The sequence below is a fragment of the Lolium rigidum genome, chromosome 3, assembly GCF_022539505.1.
Source record: "Lolium rigidum isolate FL_2022 chromosome 3, APGP_CSIRO_Lrig_0.1, whole genome shotgun sequence".
Lineage (NCBI taxonomy): Eukaryota > Viridiplantae > Streptophyta > Magnoliopsida > Poales > Poaceae > Lolium > Lolium rigidum.
Window position 1 is genome coordinate 259,593,660 of NC_061510.1, and position 9,393 is coordinate 259,603,052.

Sequence of the window (9,393 nt, forward strand, 5' to 3'; positions counted from 1 at the left end):
CCTCTACTGTGGCTCACAATTCGCCATTCTTTGGCGCCTTGACTACCAACATGAACAATATTGTTTGGAAGGCTTGGCCCCCTCCCAAAATTAAGTTTTTTGCTTGGTTGACTCTTCAAAATAGGATTTGGACGGGGACCGTCTCAAGAGGAGGGGTAGGACAAATTGCGGTTTGTGCCCGCTAGGCAAGCACACTCAAGAAACGGCGGCTCATCTCTTCTCCCATTGCCTCTACTCCAAATGCCTTTGGGGTTTAGTGAAGTGTTGGATTGGCATCCCCTCCATTCCCACCCATGAATGGACGGACGATCTCACCCTTTTGGATTGGTGGACGAAGGTGTTAAAGGACGCAATGGCAAACTGGAAGGCTATGGCCCCCCTTACCATACTCGTTACTTGGACCATTTGGAAGGAGCGAAATGCTAGAGTCTTCAACCACAAGTCTCCCCCCTAGCATCCTTCTCGACATCATTAAAACCGAGGCTAAACTTTAGGTAGCCGTGGGAGCAAAGTGCTTGAGTTTTGTAATAACGGGAGAGTAATCCTTTTGTTTTTATTTGGTCCGAAACTTTGTCTTGTCAAAACACTTTCTCCTTAATTAATTAATGAATGGTGGCAAATCTTTTGCCCCCAATTTCAAAAAAAGTCCCGATGTTAAAACAAAAAATAATAACTTCTGCTTTTTAGATTGAACATTGTCCACCAGGCCCCATCCCATCAAATGGTATCAATGCCAATCTAGGCACTAGGCACCCATTGCCCGACGTAAACTAAAGCCTCTTTCTCCTGCTCCACTGCGTTCATTGCCATGGATAGAGAACAAAATCTTGCCAAAAATTGTAGCAAACGAAGACGACAGATGCATAGTATGCCTAGCTGCGCTTTTGGAAGGGGGGTTGTAGCCTACTTTCGCCTCCAAGGCACTCCGTTCATGGGATGAGGTGTTGAATATATCAGCAATTTTCCCCATGATTTAATCAAATAAAACATTGGATAAAACATGACTAAAATGTTTGAGATAAAACTAGTCATGCAAATCACCATAGAGTAAAGGAGAAACATGTCTAAACTGATTGAGAAGAGCAATATGTTTGCTGACAATGAACCTGAACTTGTTGCTAGGAGAAGAAAGAGGATAATAATCTCATAAAAGGAAGGCAAGAACACATACGGCCCAGAAGAGGAACCAGCGTTGCCGTTGTCGCTGTTGAGAGCCATGTCGCTGAAGAGGTTGCTGATGTCGGGGAAGAAGTCATCGTTGGGGAAGTAGTCGTCGACCTCCATGTCGATGTTGAAGCCAGCATTCGCGGTAGAACGCTCCCCAAAAACCTTATCGCCTCTCTCCCGTACAGGATCACAAGAGACGGGGTTCCGGAGGCCTGCTTTCCCGTCCAGCGGTGCACGCCGATAGACGGGATGGAGAAGTCTTGAGCGGCGGCGCAAAGCTCTGGAACCGAGTGGTAGGCGCATGTGTCTCGTAGTGTATCTCTGGAGAGGAGCGACCTCTTTTATAGGCACAGAGAGAGGAGCTGAACAAGCCACGCGAGGAGATGAAACGAAGGGCCAGGGAGGTGAACCGAACAGGCAGCAGTCAAAGCTGAGCAGCCTACGTATTCAAAACCCACTGAAAAACGTTTCAGTTCCTAGCGTCTGTTCATATACCCGTTCATGAGTGGCAAAAAGAAAGAGAGAGAGGCTCTCGGCTCGAGGCATTCCCGCAAACCGCAGCGCGATGTGTCGTGTCGTGACGAGGCGAGCGAGCGGCGGCGTCGGAGGAGGAGCACGCGTGTGGTCAGCTCCTATTTCCTCCTATTATTTCTCTCTTACAAAAGGTATGAAGAGCTCCCCTTATAAGCTGCTCCAACTCTTCTTCAACTAGCAATGTGGGACTAAACTTTTGTCCCACCCCTGCCATGCATGAATGGGCCATGTGGGCCTCTAGGATTTATTAGGAATTTCTGGAATATTTATTGTGTTGATCCAATATGGGCCAAAATTCCAACAATCCCCCACCGGATCCTAGAGGCACATAGAATTTGCCTTTGGTTCCAAAACATTATTTTATATACCGGTACTATAGCGAAGACTCGTTAAGTTGAACTTTCGCCGAACTCTATGCTACAATAGACTGCTACTTGAACAGTGGACTAAGCCTTGAACTGCAAGTTTTCTGCTAATCTAGCTTCACAACGAGCCTTGACCGGTACTAGGCCGTCGCAGGGCTTCCCCGCGGGTGGAGCTTATGCGTCATACTCCATGGCCTTTCATGAGTTTATTAGAAAGCACCCAACTCTCATAGGTTGCGATGTTTTAACAACCAAACTCATATAGGTGTGTTCTTCAACGGATGTTCTGCAGGACAACATCTGTGCTTAAATAAGCAACTTAGAACACATTAAGATAAATCAGCCTACCTTGTAGATTAGGAAAGTATTGCATCTTTTACGGAGTGGTATCATACAAGGAGTAAGGATACTTTCCTCTCAGTTGACATATAGCTTGTCTCCCAGTTCTAATTCACGGGATCTCCGATCACATAGAATGGGTTACCACTGTGGACAACTTAAACGATGGGTTTCATACCCATCTCCTTTGATGCATTATCTATCACGTTACATGATAGACCCTTCGTGAAGGGGTCTGCCAAATTTCTAGATGTATGGATATAATCCAATGCAATAACTCTGGAGTTTCTCATTTTTCTGACAGATTTTAATCGCCTCTTCACATGCCTTGATGACTTCATATTATCCTTAGAACTGTTAACCTTGATGATCACAGTTTGATTATCACAGTTCATTGGGATAGCGGGTATTGGTTTCTCAACCACCAAGAGTTCACGAAGCCACTCTGCTTCAACAGTGGACGTGTCTAGTGTTGTGAGTTCTGCTTCCATTGTTGACCTCGTTAAGATGGTCTGCTTGCAAGACTTCCAAGAAACAGCGCCACCACCAAGTGTAAATACATATCCACGAGTGGCCTTAATCTCATCAGCATCAGAAATCCAGTTTGAATAACTATAACCCTCTAGTACCCTCGGATACCCGGTATAGTGAATGTCATAACTCGCAGTGCCTTTTAGATAGTGCATCACTCTTTCAAGAGCATGCCAGTGATCATCACCAGGATTTGAGACAAATCGGCTAAGTTTGCTCACAGTAAAGGCGATGTCAGGCCTCGTAGCGCTAGCCAAATACATCAGCGAGCCAATAATCTGAGAATATCTCAGTTGATCTCTAGCAGTCATTTTATTCTTTCTAAGCAGCACACTAGGATCATAAGGCGTTGGACAAGACTTGCAATCGCTATACCCAAAACGACTCAAGATCTTTTCCACATAGTGAGATTGAAGAAGTGTAATCCCACCATTGTCATCCTTCAACAGCTTGATGTTTAAGATTACATTAGCTACCCCAAGATCCTTCATCTCAAAACAGTGAGATAAGAAATCCTTGGTCTTCTTGATGATATTTAGGTTGGTTCCAAAAATCAGTATGTCATCGACGTATAAGCAAAGAATGACTCCTTCGCCCCCACCATGGCGATAGTACACACATTTATCAGCTTCATTTACAACAAAGCCTTCAGCAGTTAAAGTTCTTTCGAACTTCTCATGCCACTGCTTAGGTGCTTGCTTGAGACCATATAAAGACTTTAATAATTTGCACACCTTTCCTTCTTGACCATTTACAACAAATCCATCTGGCTGGTCCATGTAAATTTCCTCATCCAACTCTCCATTTAGGAAAGCTGTCTTAACATCCATTTGATGAATGAGAAGACCGTATGAGGGAGCCAGTGATAGTAGTACTCTAGTGGTAGTCAATCTAGCTACAGGTGAGTACGTATCAAAGAATTCTTCACCTTCCTTTTGGGTATAACCCTTGGCCACAAGCCGTGCCTTGTACTTTTCAATTGTACCATCAGGCCTAAGCTTCTTCTTAAACACCCATTTACATCCCACGGGTTTGCACCCATAAGGACGATCAGTAATCTCCCAAGTTCCATTAGCCAAAATGGAATCCATCTCACTTCGGACAGCTTCCTTCCAGTAGTCAGCATCTGGAGATGCATAGGCTTCTGGAATAGAAGTGGGAGTGTCATCCACGAGATACACAATGAAATCATTACCAAAGGACTTCGCAGTCCTCTGTCTCTTACTCCTTTTAGGAGCTTCATTGTTATCCTCCTCCAGATTCTCAAGGTGTTCTATCGGAATGGTGGATTCAGGAATTGTAGCGAATTCCTGGATAGATGTACTAGGCATCCCCTGATTCGATGAGCTAGGCATATCCTTCATGGGAAATATATCCTCAAAGAAAGTTGCATCATTCGACTCCATGATTGTACCAACATGCATGTCGGATACCTCAAACTTTACTATCAAGAATCTATAGCCAATGCTATGAAAAGCATAGCCCAGAAAAACACAATCAATAGTTTTTGGTCCAACCTTGCGCTTCTTGGGAATTAGCACATTGACTTTGGCCAAACATCCCCAAGTCCGTAGGTAAGAGAGTTTCAATCTTTTCTTCTCCCATTCCTCGAATGGAGTTATCTCCTTATTCTTTGTGGGAACTCGGTTTAGGACATGACATGCAGTCAATATCGCCTCCCCCCACCATGCCTTGGAGAGACCCGATGTGTCTAACATGGCGTTAACCAAATCAGTTAGAGTGCGGTTCTTTCTTTCGGCCACCCCATTTGACTGAGGTGAGTAGGGAGGCGTCCTGTCACATCCCAAAATTTTCCAAATTTTGGAATGTGAAATAAAAATAAAATCTAAGCTTGTTAGTTTGTCTTGGTTGAAAAATTGACAAGGAACTAAAACTTTCTAAAAAGTTTTTTTTTCAAAAATGGAGTTTTCAAAAACATGCATTGCATCCATAAGCATCATGGCATCTTTGCATTCCCTAGGAATTTTGAGCGAAATTCAAGTTTATAAAGAAACCTTAAACCCGAAGAAATGCAAATTAAGCCATATAGATCTATGTGGCAAATTTTATTTTATCAAAATGTTTTTAAACTCAAGTGGTTCCAAAATATTTTTGATTGAATAAGGAATCAACCGATATTTTATTTAAAATTACCTGACTTGGTTTAGTCACTTTTGAAGAAAATAGATTTTTTTCAGATCAATTCCAAATACTAATTCAGAAAAACAATACATGAAAGAAAAAAAAAACAAAGAAGCGGCCGGGGCTTGGCCAGGCCATCTCTTAAAGCAGCCAGCGCATCACGCGCATACGGCCGCGTACATGTCTGCGTGCGCGAGCGCACGTCGCGAGCGAGCGAAGCAGCAATGCGTCCAGGTCTTTCCTTTTCTTTTTTTTCGATGTGTGAACCCCACTGCCACATCACCATCGTCTTCAAGTTCTAGCCAAGAGACAATGCACGCACGACGCTACGTTTTCAGTTTCTGTGCATTTCCTCCCGAATTGATTTCGGGCGTTTTAAGCCACCAATTGACGCACCGTTTCTTCCTACTTAAGCTCCATTCTCTCCTCTTCATTTCCCTCCAAATGGCACATTCTGAGAGCCCCCAGGCTGCTCGAATTCGAGCTCGCATGTCCGCGGTACCGGTGCAGTATATCATCAATTGCGGTGAGCACGGTTCATCTTTTGTCTCTAGTTTCTTCCAATCTTCCTATTTCTTTCTTGCGCACGTCTCAGGCTTTGTTTCACAATTTTTGATGCACCACAGCGACGGCGGCAATTTCATCCGTGAGCGTCGGCCGCGGGAAGAATTTTTCAGCGAGCGATTTCGGGAGAGAGCGTGCCTGAACGGTCATCGTGTAGGCCTTATGCGACACATCAACTTCGGAAGCCTTCTTCGGCAACGTTCTCATCAACCTCTATAGCTGCGCCATCGTTTCCGACATCATCGACCATCTGCGCCTGTATCCTGTTCGTCTCATATTGTTTCCATTCATATACATACACTTAGCATCAGAATAGCATAATCTTTAGTATGAGCCACGCTATGATTTGATTAGTATGTCCCTACTAATTTACGTACAGAACCAGTGACACACACAACCACACACGAATATGTTTAAGTTGCTAGTGTACTTCTACTAATTCAGTTTTTACGTAAGTATGAACAGATTGACGTAGAAAATAAAAAATCCATATCCTTTGAACCACAGATCTAAATGACACAAATAGGATATTTACGTACTCACAAAAATTTAATAGATTATATTAGTACAAATAATTTCGAATTTCGAATTTTGCATCATGTTTATACACAGTTTTTGCAGAAACTAAAATAGAGTATATTGGCTACACAAATAGTACAAACTATTTTTTTGGCGGTTAATTCCTTTTGCTATTAGCAGAGAATTTAACCCTCTGTATAGTAGCATTAGAACAAGAGAAACCTTGCCTATATAATTTCCTTGTAGTATTTATTTAGCGTTAAAGCACTTTTGTAGAACTAGAAAATGTTTCAATGATTTAAACAACACTAAAATTTCGCCATGACATCATGCATATAGTTGACAACTAGATAACATGTTAAGTGTGTTGATCATGTTTAATCCACATATTGCATCCATATTTTATTTATGCTTGTCTATATGTTGCTATATGTTTATGGAGTGAAAATTTTGTTTGTAGATTGTGATTGTGCTGATTGCAACGAGTGTTTTTGCGAAGAGTGTACCAACTCCTCATCTCACCAAGGCAAGTGACACACACCAAAAGTCCCAGTTTTAATTCTTGCACCGTAGTGTTTTTATAGTAGACATGTCTAGGGTCTATGCTTTATGCCTGCTAATAAATCCTAGTAGTTTAGCTACACCACTCCTAGACTCCTTTAGCCGTCATTAAATTTACTTGTTACCTGCTATGCCATGAAAAAGGTTTTGATAGAATTTAAGGAAAAACAACTAAGTTTAATGAATTACCTGGGTGAATGGTGGAGTTATGGAGAGGGTGGCTGTATCAGGGGGCAAGACCCTTGTGCTAGTGCACACTTGCGGAAAGTCACCCAGGCTTAAAGAGATTGTAGACAAACCTTGCTCATTAGCTTTCCGTACAACCACATGCTACTATGGCTCTGGCTTGACAAAGTATGTTGTATGAACCCGGATCCTAGGGGCCAGGTGGTGGTAGAGGGATATTGTAGGTGGAACGGGGCCCTTAGGGAATGGTTCGGGTGATTACACACAGAAGGTCTCGGCCACGGTCTACACCTGTCCTTTGAGCAAAATGTGCATCGAGGTAGAAGGATTGACCTGGCCATGTGGGTAAAGGTGTACAACCTCTCGAGAGTGTAAAATCTAAGTACTTAGCCGTGTCCCCGGTTATGGACAACTTGAACGAACTGACAAGTCCTTGTTCGAAGATCTCCTCATCCCAATTTCTTAAATAAAATTTGAATGGGTGAACAAGGGTAGGAAGGTACATTGGGGCTTTACCAATGCTACTGTTAATTTGGTACATTGGGGTTTTACCAATGTTACTGCTAATTAGATTGAAAGAAAATGTTTTGATAAATGATAGGGAAAAATTGGCTTTATGCAAATTATGCCCGAGCTCTACCAGCCAAATGTACACTTAAGTGTTAGGTTGCCATTTGAGTCCACTATAGTGTCATCTTGCCAATACATTCAAAGTATTGACCATTCGTGGCTGTAACGTTTCATGTTGCAGATGTTTTAAAAGACGAGTGAGTTACGATGGTTAGGGTTACGAGTCTATCCTCAACATGCTCGCCTGTGGCACATGAAGACGAAGGACTCCATGCTGTCTATGTTTATTCGTTGTGAAACTCTGATTATATGCTAGCCTTGTGCTATGCAATTTGTAACCCTTTATGTAAATTCTGGATCATACGATGTAATAAAGACCTTTGTTACTTGATATTACATCTTGTACTGTGTGTGCTAGCGATTGATCCAGGGACTAGCACAGATATGCACAGAGATCGGCACCCTAAAAAGGTGAGGTCGCTACACGTCCTCTCATGGATTATACCATGCTCCGCACAAAATGAGTCAAACTCATTGGAGAAATACTCTCCACCACGATCAGACCTAAGTCGCTTGATCTTTCGTTCAAGTTGATTTTCTGTTTTAGCTTTATAGATTTTGAAGAAACTTAACGCTTCATCCTTCGATTTCAGAAGATACACATAACAATATCTAGTTGAGTTATCAATGAACATCATGAAGTATTTCTTTCCACCTTTTGTCAACACACCATTCATCTCGCAGATATCTGAATGTATGAGTTCTAGAGGTGCCAAATTTCTTACCTCCGCAGTCGTATGAGACTTGCGAGGTTGCTTAGCTTGAACACACACTTGACACTTAGAACCCTTTACATTAGTGAAACTTGGGATTAAATTCAGTTTAGCTAGCCGCATCATACAACCAAAATTAACATGACAAAGACGTGAATGCCAAACATTTGTCTCAATGTTGGTGCAAATATGATTAACAACTTTATTACAAACGTCTGACGAGGATAGGCGGAACAAACCTCCGCACTCATAGCCTTTACCAACAAAGGTTCCAAATTTTGACACAACAAATTTATTGGACTCAAACACAATCTTGTAGCCATCACGACACGAAGCGATCCGCTAACAAGATTTTTATTGATAGAAGGGACATGATGCACGTTCTTCGAGCGCACGATCTTCCCCGAAGTGAACTTCGGATCGACCGTACCAACACCACGAACGAGAGCATGCGAGCCGTTGCCCATCAACACGGAGGAAGTCCCTCCACCGGATAAGGAGAAAATATAGATATATCAGCACAAGCATGTACATTGGCACATGTCTCAATCCGCTATTCAGGAGAATGACATACTGAAATGACACTAGGAAATATGTCGTACCCAACATCCTTCATCTCGGTGTCTCCAATGACAACATTGGCCGTCTTGCCGCCCTTTCCTTGCGACGCTTGTCAAAGCGGTTTGGGCAATTGGGAGCCCAATGATCGGGATCACCACAGACGTGGCATACTCCTTTCTTCTTATCGGTCTTCCTTTTGAAATTGGTAGACTGTGAGGCCTTGTTCTTCCCATCAAATTTTCCTTTGCCATCATACTTGTTCTTGTTCTTGGACTTGTAGGATTGGAAGTTCTTTTTCTGTACCAAGTTGGCACTAGAACCTCCCTCAACACCTCGAGCACGTGTGTCTTTTGCCCTTGCCTTTTGTTCCACGTCAAGAGACCCAATGAGATCCGTAGTGGAGAATTCTTGTCTTTTGTGCTTCAGAGAAGTAGCAAAATTCCTCCATGAAGGAGGAAGCTTGGCAATGATACCTCCGGCAATAAACTTGTCCGGCAACACACAAGTGAATTTCTCAAGTTCCTTAGCAATGGACTGTATCTCATGAGCCTGCTCAACGATGGAGCGCTCATTAGTCATCT

At 42.8% G+C, this 9,393-nt stretch overlaps 1 long non-coding RNA gene across 1 annotated transcript; it reads left to right on the forward strand.

Moving 5' to 3' along the window:
* The first annotated feature begins 5,277 nt into the window (after positions 1 to 5,277).
* LOC124699383 lies at positions 5,278 to 6,670 on the forward strand. The gene is made up of 3 exons (XR_007001374.1): positions 5,278 to 5,604; positions 5,705 to 5,907; positions 6,622 to 6,670. It is a non-coding gene; the product is annotated as an uncharacterized LOC124699383 (long non-coding RNA).
* Positions 6,671 to 9,393: the final 2,723 nt, after the last annotated feature.